Below are 21,633 nucleotides of genomic sequence, written 5' to 3' on the forward strand. Positions count from 1 at the left end.
CCCCGGGAAGGGACCGGGCGCCGCGGCCCCTCGCCGGAGCAGCGGCGGCACCCGGGGGCTGGCGCGGGGCAGAGCGCGGTGACTCCGCGCCCCCCCGCCCCCCGCCATCTGCCCCCGTCCGTCAGGGCCGCCCGGGGGCGGGGCCGGGGGACGCTGTCCCTTTAAGGCAGCGAAGCCCCGCGCGCATTCCAACAGCCTTCCCACCCCCCCCCCCGCGGCCCGGCGCGTCATCGTTCCGGGAAGCGGATGGCGTCATCCCGTCCTCCCGCGGCGGTTGCCGGCGGAGGGGCGGGGACTTGAAACAAAGGAATAAAAATAGAAGGTGAGGGTGGGGAGGGCAGCGGCCGGCGGGCGTGGCCGCGCCCGCGGCAGCAGTGACGGCCTCGCGGTGCTCCGATCCGAGCGCCACGCCCACCTCCCCGCGCCGGCGCTGCGCCTGCGCACGCCCTCGGGTTATTTATAGGCGCTCCCGGCGCTGGGGGAGGTGACGTAATGCGGGGGTGCCGCCGCGTCGTGGGGGCCGTGCGTGCCGCGCTACGTCATGTCACGTGCGTGGCGGTGTTTACAGCAGCCGCCGGCGGTTGCCTGGTGACCGGGCTGGGCTCGTTGGGCCGCGCCGGGCCCGGGCTCCCGCCGTGGCGGAGGCGGCTTCGCCCTCCCCGGCCGCGGGGCTCGGGCCGGGCCGGTGGGCAGAGGTGAGGAGGAGCCCGCGCCCCTGCGAGGAGCCCGCGCGGGCCGGCCGGGTGGGAGTGGGGCCGTTCACCGCCTCGCCTAAGGGGAGGGCGGGCGGGCAGGCAGAGAGCCCGGGCCCGGTGCAGCCCAGCCGGGGCTGGGGCGCTGATTGGTGCGGGTAGTCACGCCTCTGAGTCACGGGGGTCGACAGCTCCAGCTGAACTTGTAGCGCTTGAAACAGAGAGAGGCCGTTTTGTGCGCTGCTGTCGCTTTTCCTTTATTTGGCATCAGCAGGGGGGCAGCGACGCTGCTTAACCTCTGTTTGTGGGGTCCTGCGTGAAGGAGTAACTCCCTCCCTCACACTGGGAGCAAGAACGAGCAGCGGTGCTCTTGTTCCAGTTCTGTGCTCTCCCAGTGAAGAAAAGAACTTACTACCTGGGGGAATAGCTTCCACACCCACTGGAACAGGGCATTCCCCACAATTAATTATTACATAAATATCACGTCAGGGATGCCATTTGTGTTACAGTCTTTCTCTTAACTACAGCAATGACAGCAGTAGCTTGTATCTAGAATCTTATAAGGATGCTGTTTCATTTCTATGCCCGCTGCCAAGTCCAGCTCTGTCAAGAACAGCCTGAGGATGTTCTGCAGCCTTTGTGGCTGGGTACTATTTCTGTGAAAGACCAAAGCTGAGGAGTGTTTACACACCCCTGCAAGAGCTGGCCTTGGCTCTTTTGCCTTTTTTCTAAGAATCAGATCATCCTACATTAAAAAAAGTGTTGTAATGATTGTATGTTTGAAAGGATATTGGGCCATGTGTGCAAGCTTTTAATAGTGATATTTGGTAGACCAGGCTTGCCCGCTTGTTATTGTAACTCTTTGTATTTCAAAATAGGGTATTATAGAGCTTCTGGGTCCTTTTGATCCCTTCTGCATGCAGCTTTTTTTAGAAATTGTGCATAAAAGTCAGTAGCTGTATGTCTGTGTCCCAAAGCTGTTGCTTTCTGTAGACAGATCAGGCAGCAAATAGATGTTTAGCTTGGGATGGCATCTTCTCAGATTGTTTGAGCTCAAGGAAAATGTGGCGGGCCATGTGAAACAAGAACTTGAACTACCTCATCAGCAAGTAGCTTCTGGTCCACTAGTGACTGTGAGCAGGTAAAAGACATAGAAAAATTCACTAAGAGTTATGCAATAAGCACCAAATAAAGGTCTCTATAAGAGCTGTAAAATAGGTTAAAATTGCCTGAAGGCAAAATGAGCGTGCCAGCTTCTGTCCCCATATGGCTGATGTGTCTGCATCAGTGTGCACAAGCTCTTGAACTCATCTTTTTTGTATTTGAAAGATAAAGGTGTTGAACTAAATCTAGACTACTCTGAACTAATCTAGACTAAATCTAGAACTAAATCTAAAATGGGAATATTTTCATTCCACACCTTAGTAATTCAATTGAGATTATTTCCAAGTGTTTCTGAATAGGCTTAGCCAAAGCCTTGACTGGAAAATTGAAGAAAGTAGAGATTCAGCCCTTTGTGTGTGGCAGCGCACTGGAAAAGGTAGTTGAACAGTTGTGGATAATCCTTCTTTTTCACTCTTTCATTGTGATAAAGCGGCGTGTGTTCGCAGAGGTTGTGTATCCAATTTGAAGGGCTTTGTTATGCAGTGCAATGATAGCATGGTGCAATGCAAACTTAAGGTAAATACTGCTGTCACAGAGCATTCCAAGGGAAGGTGGTGTGGTTAGTAAAGAGTGGCTGTGTCTTTTATTAGGTTGAATCATACAGAGTAAGAGAGGAGGGAAGTGGACAGGCTTTCAGGAGTACAAGCCTTTCTCCTTCAGCTGCTTTAAAAAAGAAATGTCAGAAACCTGTATCAACAAATTTGTGCTGTTCCTAAAATCAGGATGATAAAGTTGTTTTATATCAAAAACTTGGATTACTTGATTAGATTCTAGAAGTTTAATAGCTGCTACTTTTCCATTAAGTTGTTTCTGGTTTCATGCTACTGTGAACACACCTGTCAAACAGAATGGTGTTTGGACCAATGTACATGTAGTTGCAAAATTAATTGTTCTAAGTGCAACAAAACAGCCCCAGGATATTTTGTTAGTTCTGGAGGTAACACTGGATCTCCTCTGAAGGAGGCTTTTACAATGCTTACCTCACCATTATAAGGATGACTGTGTGCCGACACGGAAACAGTCTTTTGAATGACCTACCAGAATACCATTGCAAAGCTTACTGTAACTCTAAAAGAAAATCTGTACTGATTGTACATCTCTGCCTGTGATGTACTCTCTCATGCTAGAACCTCCGTGGAAAATAGTTAAATCATCCCCTTATCCTGGAAAAGGTCCTATACTTTAAAATTAAGCTTTCCCAGAATTTTCCATTTGCACTTTGCTTTCAGGTGATGCCCTGTGAGAAACAGCCTTCCTGGAAGTCACTGAGTCCCGAGCAGAATCAGACTATGTGTGAGTATTGCATAATAAATGCCCTCCACAGCAGAACTACCATGATCTATGGATCCTATTCATTCCCATCCCAGAATCTGATGTACTTGCTCAATATATCGAGTGTCCTCATGGAAGTTACTGGGATGAACCCAAACAACTACCAGGCATTAGGGTGGCTCTCACAAGCTGAAGGACAGAAATGGCCAGTCAGCAGCTGAAGAATATTTTCACAAAGCAATCCAAGTGGGCTGATAGAGTGCCTCCAAAATATAAGCCCAGAGCTTAACTTTTTAAACTGAGGTGGATGCTTAAAAACTGTGGTTTCAACAGAAACATAAATGTGGTGCTTAATTTTGTAATTTTTCTTCCTGTCAGCCCTTTGCTTTCCCACAGGCAACAATTAACAGCTGTTCTTTCAGTTCCATGATGATTAAGGCCCTACCTCACTTCTAAGTGTTAATTACCCTTTTCTATAAAAACATTTAGCTTTTTAATGTAATCAGGGTATTTTAATTCTTATGAGACTTATGAAGGTCCAAGTACTTCTAACAACTTAGAAAGCAATGGGAAATGTTTTGTTGTTTTGGTTTTGTTTTGTTTTGTTTTTTTTTATCAGATCAATACATCTATGTCCTTGCCTTCTATGTCTGGAATCCGTTTTCAGGGCAGACTAGAAGGAGTTTCTGGTGGAAGTTAAGAAAGAGATATGTATTCCCTGACTCAACAGGGCTCTTTGTTTTCAAGCAATAGAAATAAAGAGGATCTCTTTTGAGTTTCCTTTAATTATAACCCTGAGGGTAGAGGGAAAGGAGGAGTGATTTTTGTTTCTCAATATGATGTTTGTGATTTAGTTCTGCCTGGAGGAGTTGCTGTTTTGTTGCTAAATTATAATTGCACCTTTCCTGTGGCTATAGAGGAGATTTGGCTGTGTTACACTTCTGATTTGTGGTCGCCTTCCTTTTTCTGTGGGAGCTCTCCAAAAAGGTAGATGGGAGATATATCTGTGACTTAAATGTGCTACTTTCTCTCCTTCACAATCAAGACTTCTTTTTGGTATGAACCAGAGCTGAATGTCAAGTCAGTTCTTGCAGTCTGGCTTTTTCGTTCTAGAGAAAACATGATACATTTGAAATGTATTTGAAATACCATTTTCTCATTAGATCGTTAGGTTATGCAAGGTGGAGGATGGCAGTTACCCTTAAAGCTATTTATTCCTGTGGTTGTGAATCTAATGAGGGAAGATGGAATTCAAGAAGGGACATGATGAAAGTTTTTGTAGAAGTGGGTATAGTCTGGATGATGAAGTTATTCGAGAAAATTAATGTTTAAAAAAAAAGTTTTCAAATCCCTCAGTGTGTACAGTTCTGCTATTACTTATGAACAGCCCTTGATCAAGTGTAGGCACTAAGTCAGTATCCTGTAGTTTTCTTCTTCATGGGAGTTCCCTGTTTTTCTAGCAGCACCAAAGTCAAGAATTCATGGCTTTTTGAGAAATCAAGAAATTATTTTATCTTATTCCTTAGGTGATAGCTTCCTTTCTCCAAGCAAGTATAAGCAGAATTATCGGTGATCCTGAGTATTTTTCTTTTCAGGTAGAAAAGAGTAGTTAAGGTGTGAGCAAGAAACTTAGGAAATGTACAGTCTACCACAGGGTGGTTTAGGTAAGTCATTTAATGCTTTCTGACAAATAGAGATAATACATTTTGTACCTCATAGCAATGTGGTGAGCATAACATTAAGACTCGTTATCATTTAAATACCTAAGATAAATAGAAATTGCACATTGAAGACTTTACCTATTTTTTTTGACCTTTTACTACTTTCTGCAGAATAGATACTTCAGCATCTGTATGAACTGAAACAGTAGAGCTATTCATAGAATCTGCTGTAGTCTAATAGTCTCACAAATAAATTTATTTCATTTGTGACATTATTGAAAATTTGAATAACTTATCAAAAAAAGTCCCTTTTTTATTTCGGTCCTCAAATCCTGGTGAGATTTCACAGCATTCAGCTCTAACAAATTTTGTGATAGTTACCTGTGAATTAATCGTGATCTTTCATTCATATCATAAGGTTATCATAGCTTTTCATTTAACATTAAGCTATTTCATAAATCTATTAATTTCTAATTGACATTTTGTCAACTAGTCCATTCACAGGGTCAGTGCAGGATTGTTACCTGGTAGTGTTTATCATGACACAATGAATTACAGAATGTGTGAATGTTTTGTTGTTGCTATCGCTGTTTACCAACAGTGTAACTTGAAAGTTCAGAAATAGATTAAGCCCTATTGCTCTGTTCTCCATTCTAATCCTTCCTACCCTCATGTCCCTCCCCACCCCCAAATCAAAGTTTCCAAGACTGTAAAGTCAAAATGTTTCACATAAACCTTCTTGATGCAGCTCAGGCTCTTTGAAACTTCTGTTCTGTTTGTTTCTTTCAAAACTTCCCGTCACTTCCTTCATATCCACTGGGTCTTTTTTTGTTTGCTCTGGCCTGATAATTTGCCTTTATTTACGACTGCCAGTGGTCTGAACTCTAGTTTTCAACTATTATTAAAAAAAAAAATCGGGTAACTTTATTAAGTTCACAAAGAAAGAACTGTAGTATACTGTAAATCACAATGGGAAGTATAGTTCATAGAGCAGGATCAGTTGTGTAAAGAAGTTTAAAACAAGTTAAAAAACCATTGTTTTCCCCAAGGGCTCCTGTTTTTGTAACTGTTTGGCTTCATACATTCTTTGAAACTTGTGTTTTGCTTTGGAATGACTTACTAAATGTGAGAAGTTGAAAAGGGACTCAACTTTTGAAACTTCCATAAACAACAAGGCACTGTGTACTGTGGAACATTTATCTTAAGTGACCACAATGCTTAGAAGAAATCCTTAATCTGTTACTCATTGAGTTGAATGCAAAGCAGAAGCAAAACCATGCACGAACACGTGTCAAGGCAATATATTTAAACAGTATCAGCAGGAATGCACCATACAACTTACAGTAGAGGAGAGACTTGTTGCTTTGTGAGAATTTAATCTTTCATTTCTTTGACTTTTCTGCATGTTTAAATCTCAAAGTATTTTTTTATTGAATGATTAGGAATGGTATCTTCTTTCTGCCCTACATATAAAAGTAATGCAAATAAGATATAACTGTTTTCCAAGTGGGGCGTGATCCTGTCCCTGTTGAGCTCAGTGACAGTTCTTGCTAACTGAAGTGATGCAGGACTGGGTGTGTAGGTTCTTGGATGGGAGACTTTGCTTGTTCTTGGTTTCCTGTCTTCATATGGATTGATGTGTGACCAAAAGCTGCAGGTTTGGCTGCTAAAACACACAACCTACACAATGTTAAAAGTGAAGATTTTTTTAAAATTTGTTTGATTCCCTTTCAGTAACTACTTTTAAGGTCATTTCAATGTACTGATTTTGTTTGTAGTCGTAGTGCTTTCCCCTCTAGTGCCAGGTATGTAGATTGTATTTCTGGTCATTGATTTGTGTTTGAACTTGGATAGCTTCTTATATCTATGTTGTTGTAAGCAGGGTCTTCTAAGGTTTTCTAATTAGCTTTTGTCTAATTTTGCATACTTTATGGAAGTGAGAGATTTCCCACAAAAGTTTGGTTCCTCCCTCCTCTCAGTAAAATCACTAACTTACTTTTGAAAATGCATTTCAGTGATACAACATGCCTAATTATAAATTGATTTTTTTAAGCTTTTAAATTTGATTTATGTTATAAATAATGAAATGTTTTTTAAGGATTGAGTTGCATACTGCTTGAATGTTATTCAAGACTCTACTGAAAACTTATTTGTATTTCATTTTCACATAATCTATCATTGTTTTATTCACATTTTAGAAAAATGAATTGGAATAATTTGTCATGGTAGCTTATGTCCTAAAAGCCCTTTGTAATCTGGAAAATAATGATTTTTAATCTTTGTGCTGTACTAAACAGTACTTAAAAATAAATCTGGTTTTGCTTTAGCTTCTGTAGTTTGTATTGCTTTTAATAACTGTGATTACAGTGTAGTATCTTGCCCGCCTCCTGGGCAGTTATGCCGTCTTTAGTGCAATCTTTGTAAGGGCTTGAAAATGCAGATAAAGAAATCCAGGTTTTATTCTTTTGCTACTTCATAACTGCTTTAGAGTTTTGTTGTTTCATGATTGCTCTTCTGCTTAAATGCTAAGTTATTTAGCACTGAAAAGAAAGAGTCTTCAGCTGTTGAAAATAAGAGTGCATCTGTAATAAAGGTTATTATGATTCATTTTTATGCTTGTTGTCAATTCTTTGAAAAATACAATTTCAAATCTAAAAAGCCATAGGCTTGTTTATTTAGTGATCCCTTAGAATATGTTCCTGTGTCACTGAGATCAGTGATAATGGGATGAGGTAAGAATTGATTATTAAAGGTAAGATTTTTAAGTTCATTGAGAGTTTTATCCCTAGTGGATAGTATTCTGCACCCAATAAAGTGGAAATTAACACTTATTTCAGAAGAAATTAGGGTGAAGATGAATTTGCTGAAAAGGCCTGTTTTCACTCAGACTTGGAATATGAGGATTATCTGTTGACATACGTATTTAAACCAAACTGGTGTGAATACAAACCAGATGTTTCTTGGAAACATTTTTTTATAGTACATTTGAACCACAAAACAATGTGACACATTTTTTTAATCAGTAGTTCTGATTTCAGGTTGAGGAAATGTGTATTCTAAGATACAGTATTCTAAGTGTTACTTTGCAGATTCTTGTCCGGTTACAAGTATCAATCATGTACAATAATAAGTGCTGCAATGAAAATCTGGATAGAAAATAGAACTACCATCTGTAGAAAAGAAAATAAATCATGTTGACGTAAAACAAGTAAGTACTCTTTTTAAATAGTTTTCAGCAATCATTTTAAAGCCTAGGTTAAATCTTGATTTCCATGTCTGTTCTCACTGAGCACGTGAGAGGCTATCAGCAAGTAGCTGACAATGTCTAACGAAGGACCTAGTACTGAAAAAACACTTCAGTATTGTTTAACTGTACTTAAAACACATAGTTGCATTGATTTGGAGGTACCTTATTATTATAAAATTTCCACTGTGTTGTTCCTTCTCTTCCTGTAAACCCTCCAAAAGTGACAGTGGAGATAATGTATGTCCCCAGTCTTACAGTCTCTTCTCTCCTCATGAATGTGCTTCACGAGGCCAAGGAAAAGGTGGGACAGTGCTGTTTTGAAGCTTGTCCCTTCCATACAAGAGTGGGTTAGCTGCTCCAACTGACACAGATCTGGAGGAGGATCATCTTGGTATTGGAGTGCGTTAGTGCTGTAGGTGTTCATTTATTTTATTTCTAGTAACAGGAGTAAGGGAATTTAACTTGGAGTTGTTTTTACCTTTTTTTTTCCCCTCTTAATGTTTCTCAAAGGTGAGTTTGACAGTTTCTGGTTTATTATAGTGCTCTAGCATTTATAACAAACATTTTATTGTGATGATACTCTTATTAATAAGACAGCCTACATTTTGGACAATTACTATAAACTGTCCCTTTAATGTGTTGTAGAGTTAACTCTTGATGCATTCAATGACAGGAGTTTTGCTGTTAATATGATTGGGAAGATGACTCTCCAATGGTCTTAGCCTGGTTTTGCTAAATACTTAGATCCATAAAAGAGCATTTGTATCTCACTGAATTGGATTATAAGTTTAAAACAGAGTGCAGTAAATTAAAGGAGAGCAATTGCACAGAGGAAGAAATATTTTCTACCCTTTCTTCACAGTCTCCTTTTGTTTTCATTGTATGATACAATATGTAGAGAACGTGCTGAAAGCCACTTGTGTCCTTTGGGTGTCTTTGGATGCCTTTTCTCCAGAACTTAATGGTTTACGAAGAAGTCTTGTAACATCTGACACTGGAGATGACCTGAGGTTTTGCATGTTACGCTGACAATTGTGTTAGTGAAGTATTGCATAACATTCAAATATAACAGTATGTCCTTCCTGCTTGTATCTGCTTTCTGAGAACTTCCATTTTAGGATGCTGAATATTAGTTCACTTTCTGATAACTGGCCTTCTGATAATACAGGGGATGAGTTGTACATAATGTTTCACTGTGTACAGATAGGAGCCAACTTTAGAGATCAGATGGGTCCTTTTCTGAAATATGCTATAGATGTCTATACCATCTAGTCGTGCACATGCAGAGAGACCCAAGTTCTGAACAAGCTTGTGGTAGCCACGTGTCACAGCATAGTGTCTAGTTTGGGTCTTTGATGTGGCACAGTGCTGCTGTGATTAGTTGATTTCATGTTGGAACTACAGCTGAGACAATACACAAGCTCATACTGCATATTATAAATTTATCTTTAACATTTCTGAAACTAGGAAGTTCTGGTTTAGAAGAAGATAGAGGCAAAACCACGTTGTACAATGTGCTTACGCTACTCCATTATGATAAATTTGGTAAAAAGATAAACTGGTCATAAAAGTGTAATAATAACTTGACCCTATACCCTGAACTAAAGATATGTAAAATGCAATGCAAAAATGCAGTTAGGCATTTGTGTGCTTCTGTAGCATTGTCAGTTTAGTTCAGCTACACAAAGGATATGTTCATTAGCAAACAGTTGAGGCCACTTTTTGCTTAGGTTTGCTCATACATTTTTTCCTCTGCTTGGTGATGTTAACCCCTTGCAGAAAGGCAAGAGCATCTTAAATAACATCAGTTTATTGGTGAATAAGCCATAGGCATTAGCAGATGCACTAACATACCCAGGTCTCCAACAGTGACAAGGGTTTTTAGCATTGTTTGTGAAGCCTGGGTATATAAACTCTAACCATCATGAAGCTGAAACAGCTGCCAGATTTACTGGCAGTTGACTTTATTTGTGAGTGCGCAGAAGGCTGGGAATCTGAGTATTCACAGGCAATATGTCAGTTTGGGAACGTCAGTCATCCTTATTTAGCATGTACCCAAGGGTTTGACATCAACTGTTTTGGGGTTGGATTGTTTTGGCATCATGGCTTATTTGATCCAAATGCTATTGAAAGCAGCACAAGTCTCTCCTTTGACTTCGATTAGTTGATCACCGTATGACATAATAAACGCATGTTGATCAATTCTCTGCAGTTCCTAATATGCACCCACACATAATGGAGGACCATTAGTGGCCATGTCACTGTTATTCAGTTTCCAGTAATACCTCATTTTTATTTTCAGGATGAAACACCCAATCCTACACAGTATTAGAAATAAGCCATGTAAACAAAAAGTTCTTGCCACATAATTGGAATAGTAGAAGCAATATTTCCTAAACTTGGAACTTTCCCAAAATCATGCTCACAGATCCATGTGACATCTTACAAAAGCTGCTGATTTCATTGTTTGGTTTTTGAACATGACTTTCAACTTGTAGACAGCTGAAGGTTGCTGCAGCCTGTAAGCAGAAGGGCACAAAGGGCAGGGTGTTGCGTAGCGAAATGTAACTGTGACTCAGCTTTTGCTGAAAGTAACACTCATTTCATTTCTCCTACTTCCTCCTGATTATCAAGAAATGCCCTACAGCACTGGAGTAAAGGAACACTGTCTGTTTAAAGAATACTTTCAAAACTTACTAGAAATAGTGAACTGCAGAAAAGTAAAGCAGTAACTATAGCAGTTTCCTTCCTTAGCTGTGAAATTTGGGGGAAGTACTCGTGCTGCAATGCTATTTCTAATTTTAGGAGCAAATGTCTATCACTTGTACATAGATGTCATAAAACGTTGGACAAAGGTGAAAACTTTCTGTTAAGATATCCCCTGATATAATTCAGCTTTGCTATGAAGATACTGGACTGTAATAGTGGCACAAGTGTTTTGGGAAGAGCTAAGAGAAGTCCTTCTACTGATAGGACATGTGTTTTCCATGCTTAGTATGTGTGTATCTCAGACATCAGAGATGGAAAAATTAGTAGCATCAGGACAGGATGGGCATGCTTCTCATGTAGAGCTTTCTGACCTTTCTTCGATGGGGATGAGAACTGGTGCTCTTAACATTCCTTGAACAACTCTCTGTAAATGTAAATAGCATAGTGTTAAATAGGTAGGTTTGTGGGAGTACTCTTCTTCATTAAGTTTGTCTCTAATTTCTTTATATTACTGCAGACCATGGTTTCTACTCTGCCCCTAATACCACAAGAATTCCAAAGCTTCCATGGCAGCAGCCCTTGCATCTCTCTTCCAGGTTTGCCACAAAACAGAGTGGAGGACACATTTGTTGAAGAAAAGGCTTCAGAAGTAACCAGAGATACACTAACAGGATTATTTTCTTGAATCTTTGTCCCATCATCTGTTTCTGACAAGAAGAATGCCTGGTCAAGAATCACAGGATTATACAGATTGGAAGGGATCTCTGGAGAGTACCTAATTCAAACCACCGCTGAAAGCATGGCCTGCTTAGATTATTTTTCTCAAGGCCTTGTCCAGTCAGGTTGGATGGAAATTCTACATCTTCTCTCAGTAACTTGTTCCAAGGTTTGACTGCCTTCATGGTGAATAATTTCTTAATATCTAATCAAAATTTCCCTTGTTGCAACTTGTGTCCATTGCCTCATCTAATGCAGTCCTTTCACTGTGTTTCTGAGGAGAGTTTGACTTTATCTTCTCTACACCCTTCTATTAGGTCATGAAAGACAGCAACAGGACTCCTCATGACCTTCTCAAAGCTATGCAAGTCTGTTTCTCTCAAGAGTGCTGCTTTAGTGCTATTTAACTCTCCTCTGTAAGGTTGAAGGTACATGTCTTGTCTTTGGACAAGAGAAGGTTTATTCTGTCTTCAAGGCATTTTTGTAAGATTCCCAGAGCAGTAGCAGAAGGATCACTAAAAACCCTCAAGACAGGAAAATATATTGGGATATCTCAGATAAAAGTGTCTGGACTTAACAACGGGGAATAAGAGCCAAGGCTTGATGATTTCCACAAACAAGACTGGTCCTGTTGTCTGTCATTACAGCCAGACACAATGACATAACAAAATTGCTTGAAACTCCACCCATCCACCTCCCCTTTTGTTAATCACTAGGACCTTTCTGTTGCCACCTCTGCTAGATTTATGTCACAGCATTTGTTCTATGGATGAAAATTTTTTTCTTATTTCTGTTGTCTCCCTTGTTACATATCAAAGTATTCTTTCCACTTCTGAGAGCTTTAGCATGTTTAGTAGTTCTCATCTGGGTATTCCTTTCCTTCCTTTGATTCCAATGCCACAACAGATTGAAGTGTAGGCTAGAAACCTCTAGTGTCATTTTTCTTTGAGGCAGGCGTCCGCATTGGCATTGCAAACTCTACTGATAGTTGAAGCAACATCAGACTGGCAACACCATCCTATTTTTACTCCTCTTGATACAGCCTCACCTGTGCCAATAAACTGCTTATGCCCACAGCTGAATTCCAGATCTGCTGGAAACAGTGTATGAGATAGATCCAGGAGCAGTTCTCACATGTTTTCTCTGACATTCCCTACACTTCCTCTCAGCTGGATACATGTTTTCTTGTGGTAGGGGGAACAGAACAGGATAAGATAACAGGTTGGAGATTATTCTAGACTGTGCTCTGGAGAATTGCTGTTACAGGTACCTCTCCCTGCTACAGGACAAGGGTGGCTGCTGGGGTCTGCAGTTCTGCCTTTCAAGCCCCACAATGCACACTGTATTCACACCATATCTCCAGAGAAAGGAAGATGTCAAAGTGGTGGCTTTGGGTGTCAATGAGAAAGATCACATCCTTCACTACTACTTCATAGGGAAGCTTCATGCTCTTCTCACCCCAGGAGCACCTACTTTCAGCAGTTCTCCCCAGTAGCTATTAACTGCTTCACAGAAGCTCAGTGTTGCAATCAACTTGCTGAGCTGAGCCCAAACCAACTTAAAAAGCAGAAGAGCTGCTGCTTTGAGAAGCTTCTACTGCAGACTGATGCTTGCTACCCCCTTTTTTTTCCTCCCAGATGCACGATTCCCAGTTTGTGAACTGCTGATCTAGACTGCTGGTCCAGATTATATCCAAGAAATTTATTTTCACAGCAGATAATAAATAGGCCATAGAGCCAGACATGGGTCCCTGGAACTTTTAGCAGTAGTCCTCTTTGCCATGGCCTGGTCTGGGTTGTAGCTGTTCCTTTCTATAGATGGTCCTGCTCTACTAATTTTTTGAAATGTGAGTCATCTTTTCCATCATCTCTAAGGGTTGTAGTCAGCTCTGTCTCTCATTTGTGCAGGGTTACCTTCCATATGTGAGCAGATGTCTTACAAGGTAGAGTTTAGAAAATTTACCATCATGTAGTCTGCTCATAGTATTTTCTAATCATCACAGGATGAAACCCTGCAACAGTCTTTTCCTACATCAGATGATGTTGATAGTTGCTAAAGGGTTGCAGATGTTTCAACGCTTCAAAATGTCTCAATGGCTAGTCTTCAGTGCCTGGTGCTAGGTAAGGTCAAGTCTGTTTGGCAGTGGTCTGATTACTATGGAATACCTTGTTAACTCTTAATAACTCCAAACTAATGTACTTCTTGCTAGTACCAGGGCCTTTTTTTGTCTCTTTCTAGAAGGGCAAAGACCTTTGAGATTTTATCCAAATTTTTGACTAAAACTAGTAATGACTTTTCACTTCATTGATGATATTTATCTTCCATTTCCATTCCCGAGCTTCATAGGTATAGGGGAGAGGGAAGAATTACAGCCTCAACTGTTTGTCTAACCCTCTGTGTTACTCTAAACTGAAGCCTTGGTTATACCACATGTAGAAAACATAAAATATCTACCTGCCTCTCCATAGATAATTTCTAACAGATATTTGCTGGATAGTATTCTTTTATTGAGGAGCTAAAGTGTCAGCTTGTTGTAAGTTTTTTAGATTACCTTATGATTTCTAAATAGTACACACAATATAGTAGGAAGTCAATTTTTTTTTGCAGTTTTGCAGATTTACTTAGTCACCCATTTGTATGGTTGCAGAGTGCTTTGTTACTTTGAGGGCTGATGCAGACTTGGTAATGTTGTTCAGGTCTTCCAAATAGACTGTGATTCTCAGGATCTACAAAGTACGTTTTGAAAGTCATATAAAGAAGAATTATAAACACAAAGTATCCGTTTTCCTTTTTTAGAATTGCAAGCTCTGTGAGGTGTGTTCTGCCTTTTCTTCCATTTCACCGTGTGTATCCGTCAGTAATTTCACATGACAATGGAAGACAGGTCAGAGAGGTATCTACTCCGGTCAAAAGCGCAAAATAGTGTTCATCCCACTCAGTGTCAAGAAAAATCTGTCTCTAGTGCCCAGGAGATGCCCCAACCAAGAGTGGAAGCAATGTATCTACTCTGAGAACAAGATATGAGAAGGTAGTAACCGTTTTTCTCTTCTACATGGTACACATCCCTGGCCATATAGTGTTCCTCACAACGGAAATGTCTATTGCTGTCTTTGAGAACAGTATACAGATAAAAGTCAGTATAAGGAACCATTACATTACTTTTTAAATATAAATGTGCATCTGTTTGGGGGGATGGGCTACTTTTTCTGTAGTAGCAGTACTTATTAGCTCTTTGATTAATGTTGCTATTGTCTTCAAGTCTAGGAAAAGAAACGTATGGAAGTAGATTGTAGAGCATTTTTTTTGTTCTGCGCAATAACGTTGCTTTATTTCTTTATAAGAGGCAATTAGAGAACAAAGCACATCTTAGAATATTGTAGTAACATCTCTACTCACAGATTAAGTTTTTTAGAAGGAAAATTTTCTGATGGAACTTCTTCAGTCTTCTTAGGTATTAGTGTTTTTCTTGATTAAAGTTTCATTTCCTACCTGAGAAAAAAGAAATGGGTAATAACTGTAACAGAGGAAAAAAATGTGTTTTTTTACTAACATGTTAGCATGATTGTGTACTGATTCTATATTTAGGAGCCATTTTTTGGTCTGCCTTACCCCATGTGCAGATATCAAGGGACAAGAGAGCAAAAAGGTCGTCTTCCTCCCTGTATGCCGGTTCTCTGTCTCTTCTCCTCATAGCATTATAATAGCATCCTGCCTCCATGTTCCTGGCCCCTGTACACAGTCTGAGCACCCAAAGTCGTTGAAGGGGAGGGAGCAGTCAGAATGCTTTTGTGTACCGGTAGACAGCTTCCTTGTAATAATTTATAAGGACTATATCAGAAGCACACATTAGGGAATCTGGAGAACTGCCCTAAGTTGTGCTGATGGTTTTACATGGCCCTGACCCTCACCAATGAAGGTGAAAGCCACCTCACTTACATCCTTGTACCACTGCTGGCATAAGAACAGCGATGAATCTGAGTGGATGTGGACAATCTGTAGGTGTTGTGAGAAACCACATGGTAAGGACAGCCACTGAGAATATGTTGTCTCTGGACAATGGGCTTTTTTTTTTCTGCTGTGTAATTCATGTCAAGTTAGCCTAAACAGGGACACAGTGCAAAGTGATGCATGAAATAATGTGTCCATACAAGAGATCCACTCCTTCTTGTGTGCTAGGGTGAATTCAGGTGCGTATTCCCTGGATTCTTTTATTACAGTGGATTTTGCTACTCTCTGAATTATTAGTGGATTGTTTCTTCTGGAGACATGGAAGTAATTGTGAACACCTGTGAAACGCTAGTAGCATATGAGCATGGTAAGCAAGTATATCCACACTACAAAGTGATGGTGTGAGCCACTGATGAGTTGTGTAAATTGACCTTTACCTGTCCTTTTAATCTTCCAGTGCTGTATCAAGCTAGGGTTTTTTATATAGAGATAGGACTTAAATTAAGGTCAGTATTTAACTTGCAGCTTGAGCTAATATTACAGCAAAACCAAATCTATATCAAATTTCAAAGAAGCCTGCAGGAGTCTCTATTAGATCAAAAAGTAACAGTTGATCTGACTTTCCAGTCTCGTTCATGTATGGGCCTTTAGAAGAATGAAAGTATTAATTCCTATAAACAAAAAGGCAAAACCTAGGGAAGTGAGGGCGCTTTTCATCCAAGCACGTAGACTGAATAAAGACTACAAGGCGGCATAGTTATAAATTTGATTAGCAAATCTTGTGTGAGAATTAGAAACTGTATTGCTGTTATAAAGCTTTCAATTCCATTGAGACTGCCCGAAGCAGACCCGTTTTTCTCGCCATTGCTGAGCTCTGTGCTGCCCCACCTAGATCGCTACAAGCATCCTGGTAAGTTATTCTAAAGCTAGAGCAGGCATGTCTAGGTGATACTGCAGCAGTGTTATGACTGCATTTTTAATTACTGTGAGCTAACATAATTTTTTCCTTTATGAGGACAACTCTTGGAGACACTTCTCTTTTTCTTTGATTTTTATTGTTTCTGTTGGTCTAAGATAAAAGCCACGCAGACTAAAGGAGTACAGAAGGGGTTTTTTGTACAAAAAAAATATGCCAGTGTGAACACATCTTACATGAAAAAAATAGTATGTCAGTTGTACTTCACACTTCTAAAATTCTAAGCAATGATGTACACAAGAGGTTTTAAAGAAACTTTAAACAGGACCTTATGGTGCATACATCTTGGGCTATTCTGGACTTTCTGAAAGAAAATTACTGTGTTACAGAATTATTTTTACACATATGCAAATTTAGTCGTGTAGGTCAACTATAGATAGCTATGTAGATTTTTTTGGTAGAGAATTGACATAGCAAACAGTATAGAATATACTGAAATGGTGGGCTGTATTGAATTAATCTTCAGTGTTTGACTTATATTCATAAAGGATTTAGTTAAATCCTTAAATTCACTCATTCTCAACAGGTAAGAATTAGAACATTGCTATTTACAGTAGCAAAAAATGGGTTGCTAGAATACTACATGACCTGAAGTTTTCTAGTCTCAATATCATTTAATCTAAATATGCTTATCAGTGGCTCGAAAAAAGTTTTGTGTTAAATAAAACTGCATAGTCAAAAATCACTTGACTGAGATACAATGTATTTAGTGAATAGCCAATTTAAGACTAATATGAACAACCACCAAAACAATTGTTTAATGAGGACAGCAGTTCTGCTTTTTAAGAATGCTCTTCTAGGAGCTAGCGGTATACTGAATTTCCATTAGTTTCCCATGTTAAAGTGATCTTTCTCTTCCCTTCACAGACGCACATCTATATCCACTGTCGCCTTCATGAATCTTAGTTTACCGCTTGGCTACATGCACTGGGAGGTCCTGATGGCATAAGCGGAACATAACTATGCCCTGGAAAAATAGGATTTCTGGATTCCTGTTTATTCCCTGTACTGGATGTGCAGTGCCTGTTCTTTCATTGCTGTGAATGCTGAGCAGACATTGCGCTCAAACGTTAATCCTGCATAGATAACTCTTCCTCCTAGGTCAGCAGGACTGTTCATGGAAGGGCTTGCTACAGTTCTGCATTTCCATTTTCAGTTACTGTTGAAATGGCCTTCTCTTTTACCTGATAATGTGGATTTTTCACATGAAATCAGGAAATTCCGTTCCGTTTGATGTTATCAGTTTAGAATTTAAATATTTTTCTTAATGCAATTCCATATACATTGTTCATAATTGTAAAGTATAGTTATTTAATTAATCAAGTACATTTCAAAATACGTACAGTACTGTGCAGGATGACCATCCAGTACCACATCACGTGTGCATATACTAATCTATAACCTTATCTCTACTGCCAAGTTTTTCACAAAGTAATGTCAAATTCACTGTATTTTGCATAACAAATTATTTGGTTTTTTTAGTGTGTAAAATGTGACTAGCATTGTTTTAATGTATGTATGGATGTGACTCTCCATGTGACGGGGGATATCAGTGGGAGTGCTGTTGTGGGATCAGACGCTGAATAGGATCAGATGCTCTGTTCTGTATGGTAGATACAATATCTGTACTTAAGATAGGTTGGGTACAAATTCCAGATTCTAATCTCTACGTTTCGATGTACATATGTCTTAGTATACCTTGATATACAAACCACTGTATTCATATATGTTCTTTACCAAGCTGGTGTTCTAGATGAGCACGGATCCTACAGTTCGGTAACAAGTAATTTATTTTATGCGTATGTATGAATACATATAAAAATACCATTTATATCTGAATAGAACTTACTGCTATTCCAATGGATTTTATATTTTTAACTTTTTTATTGATTGTAAATTAGATTAATTTCTCCAGTTTAATATTTTCTATATGGCTTTCAAAACAAGAGTTGTATCATAAGGGAGTGGAACATCTCCCTTATGAGGAGAGGCTGAGGGAGCTGGGTCTCTTTAGCTTAGAGAAGAGGAGACTGAGGGGTGACCTCATTAATGTTTTTAAATATGTAAAGCGCAAGTGTCATGAGGATGGAGCCAGGCTCTTCTCAGTGACATCCCTTGACAGGACAAGGGGCAATGGGTGCAAGCTGGAACACAGGAGGTTCCACATAAATATGAGGAAAAACTTCTTTACGGTGAGGGTGACCGAACACTGGAACAGGCTGCCCAGAGAGGTTGTGGAGTCTCCTTCTCTGGAGACATTCAAAACCCGCCTGGACGCGTTCCTGTATGATATGGTCTAGGTAATCCTGCTCCGGCAGGGGGATTGGACTAGATGATCTTTTGAGGTCCCTTCCAACCCCTAACATTCTGTGATTCTGTGATCATGCAGAAAAAGAAACCAAGGAAAGTTATTAAAATCTAGCTGGCACAGATAATGTATTTAGAGTTCCTTGTAGTAGGTGTTGTCCCATATTGTCATGTGCAAATGAAGCCTTTTTAGAACTGATTGATTATTAGAATTACAGAGCATATTACAAAAAGAACAGTCATTTACAATAAATCCTTTGTTTTCTGTAGTTTTCAGTCTCGTGTTCTAGTAAGACCGTTTGGAAAGAAGCCAAGTATTGGGATTTTGTGTGACTCACTGTAGTAGGTAATTCTTAATCTGTGTAGAATATACGTTCTACAGTCCTTGGAAAGTACACTGTTGATTGTATAGGAGGTATTTGAATTGCTTAATGTATTACCAAATACTTGATTAGTAAATAATGCTTTACCTAAGTGAGTTTTGCTTACACAGAAATTCCATGCTAGATACAGTGCACCACAGACTTAAAAGTAAATGAGAACATGTTTTGTCTCTCTCATATCTGTGATCTCAAATGACAGCATAGGAGGGAGTTACACTGTGCCAGAAGCTCTTGGTAAAATCCAAAGCCACCACAAAATACATCTAGTTTCATGTTTTGTTATGTACTCTGTGTGTGAAAAAGGCTCATCCATGCTTGCAAATCTTGTCTTTAAAAGATGTTGCTATTATTACTGATGTGGATGTCTAGAAAATGTGTGCTAACTAATGTATACAGACATGCAGAGTACGTATTTCTGATGTTGAAATAGTACAGAGTTATGAAATTCCATGATTTGGCAGCAAGACCAGCAAAAAAGTAATTAATCAGAGGCAGGGTTGTGAATGATTTTTCTTGGTTTTTGGGATAAGACTTGGTGAATTTAATTTTGTTTCATGAAGCAGAAGGTCTGTTTTCAGAATGAGATATATGTTAGATTTTTAAACTTGTTCACAGTATTTCCTCTCACTACCATTCTTATACCATATGTCCTAAACTAAACAGTCCAGATTCCAGATGAATGCTGATGTCTCCAGCACAAACATCTGGTTTATCATGTTTTAATACTGGTGAGTTATTTCCTCTGTTCAACTTTTAAGTTGTCTATGGAAAAATTATCCATCTATTAATTAATCAATCAGGTCCCATTATCCCCAGTTACTCTGGCTTCAGCACAGTTCTTCACCATATAAGATGCAATGTGGGTATTATAACAAACCAGGCCTTGCTTTGTTAATAGCATTTGAAATTGCTGCTGCTCTTTACAGAAATGTTTTAGGTTTTTCATAAGTGAATGTACTAAATAGGTTCTTATCACCTACCTTACCTAATTTAACCTTTTTTTTGATTTGCTATGTTTTTGACTTATCTGGGTTGTTCCTTCTCCACCTATAGTCCTATATGTTTGAAAGTTAGCTGTAGAAACCCTTTCTAAACTTCTCATAGTGTGACTTTCTTCGTGGAAGTCACATCTCCTATTTAGTTGCTTACTTGCTTAAATGCTCTGCTCTATCAGGGTTTAAGGATTTAATCCTTTACTACACTTAAGTATTGCATCACATATATGAGATTAAAAAAGCCAGTGACCAAGCTGGGTAATGCTAGGAACCCAATTTCTGTATTAATCTGGTGAGAACTGTGAGTTAATGGTAGTCCTCTCAGACAAGTTGATTTTCGTTCCCTGTTTCTTTTCTGGTTTGAGCCTTTGAGAGTTTGGATTTTTCTGAAAGGAGCTTAAAACCAGGGTTGTTCTCTGAAGTACCTGAAGAAGGTAGAATCAAAGTCTGTAAATAAAGTTCTGCATAGAATCAAATACAAGAATTTTATTAGAATATTTGTTAGAGTTTTGTATTACAGTTGTGAGATTAAATTCACTCTATCAGATTACAGTCTCCTTTGTGCAAGGATCTGTCATCCTTATACAAATGTAGATTCAGGTCTTGCTCTAAGTCCATATCCAGTGATTCTTATCACAGTTTTTGAATATATATCGGGAAGGTTATCATTACACAAACTTTCCCAAAGGTTTCCGTGTTGCAATGAGCTTGCTGCCAGGCCTCCAACAGAATTCAGGAAATGTATTCAGCCATGTTTATTAATTCAATAGAATGATATCAGTGATATGGGCTGAGCAAAGTAAAGTCTAACACTCAAGACATTAACATTTCTCTGACTACAGTGCCTTAATTTTTAATGAAGCCATACTGTTTATTCCAAAACTTCAAGGAATGTCCTCAGTATTGTTTTGAAATTTCCAACTGATTGTGATGATTTATGAAAGATCTGGTTTATGTAAAGTTTATTTGGTTTTACTTCATGTATGTTATCCCTCTGGAGCATTTCTAGGTGGTCAAGCAAAGAAAGTCAGAACACTTAGAACAGAAAAACAGAGGCTTGTGGTTGGGGGGAAGGAACAATGAAAGGCAGGGAAAGTTATAGTTGGTGAAATGGATGGAATTAGGATTGGTGAAATGAGGATTCTGGTAGGATTTTTTTTTGTTGTCAGAAAATATGATTTTTTCAAATGCAAAATGTTTTCTTAGAATGAAAAGAATTTTTGTCATCTTGTTGAGAAGCAGATGAGCTGCTCCATTTTATCTCTTTTTTTCCAGCCAAGCAAGCAAGAACCTGAGGGAAGCATGGAGGTATACAGTTACTTCATTTACTAAAATGCAGCTATTATTTCTTTATTTTTGAGGCCGCCTTGTGCAGGAAGCTTCCAAATCTGAAGATCGACATTCATTGCTTCATATGTTCCAAACTGAAAAATATTCCACACATGAAGTCTTGTAACATCTTGCAGTAAGACATTTGGAACCAACTTACACATGGGTCCATATGCAGGGAAGGCTCGTCGAAATTCATCTAGCTGCTTGCAGTTTAGTCAAGAATTGTGGAG

At 39.3% G+C, this 21,633-nt stretch overlaps 1 long non-coding RNA gene across 1 annotated transcript in view; it reads left to right on the forward strand.

Moving 5' to 3' along the window:
- The first annotated feature begins 589 nt into the window (after positions 1-589).
- Positions 590-21,633, forward strand: part of LOC137670352 (uncharacterized) — a 64,314-nt gene continuing 43,270 nt past the window's right edge. The window contains exons 1-2 of the long non-coding RNA XR_011049244.1: positions 590-695; positions 3,086-3,149. This is a non-coding gene — a long non-coding RNA (uncharacterized lncRNA). The remainder of the gene's footprint in view (positions 696-3,085; positions 3,150-21,633) is intronic.

Source organism: Nyctibius grandis, chromosome 1 (assembly GCF_013368605.1).
Source record: "Nyctibius grandis isolate bNycGra1 chromosome 1, bNycGra1.pri, whole genome shotgun sequence".
Classification (NCBI taxonomy): domain Eukaryota; kingdom Metazoa; phylum Chordata; class Aves; order Nyctibiiformes; family Nyctibiidae; genus Nyctibius; species Nyctibius grandis.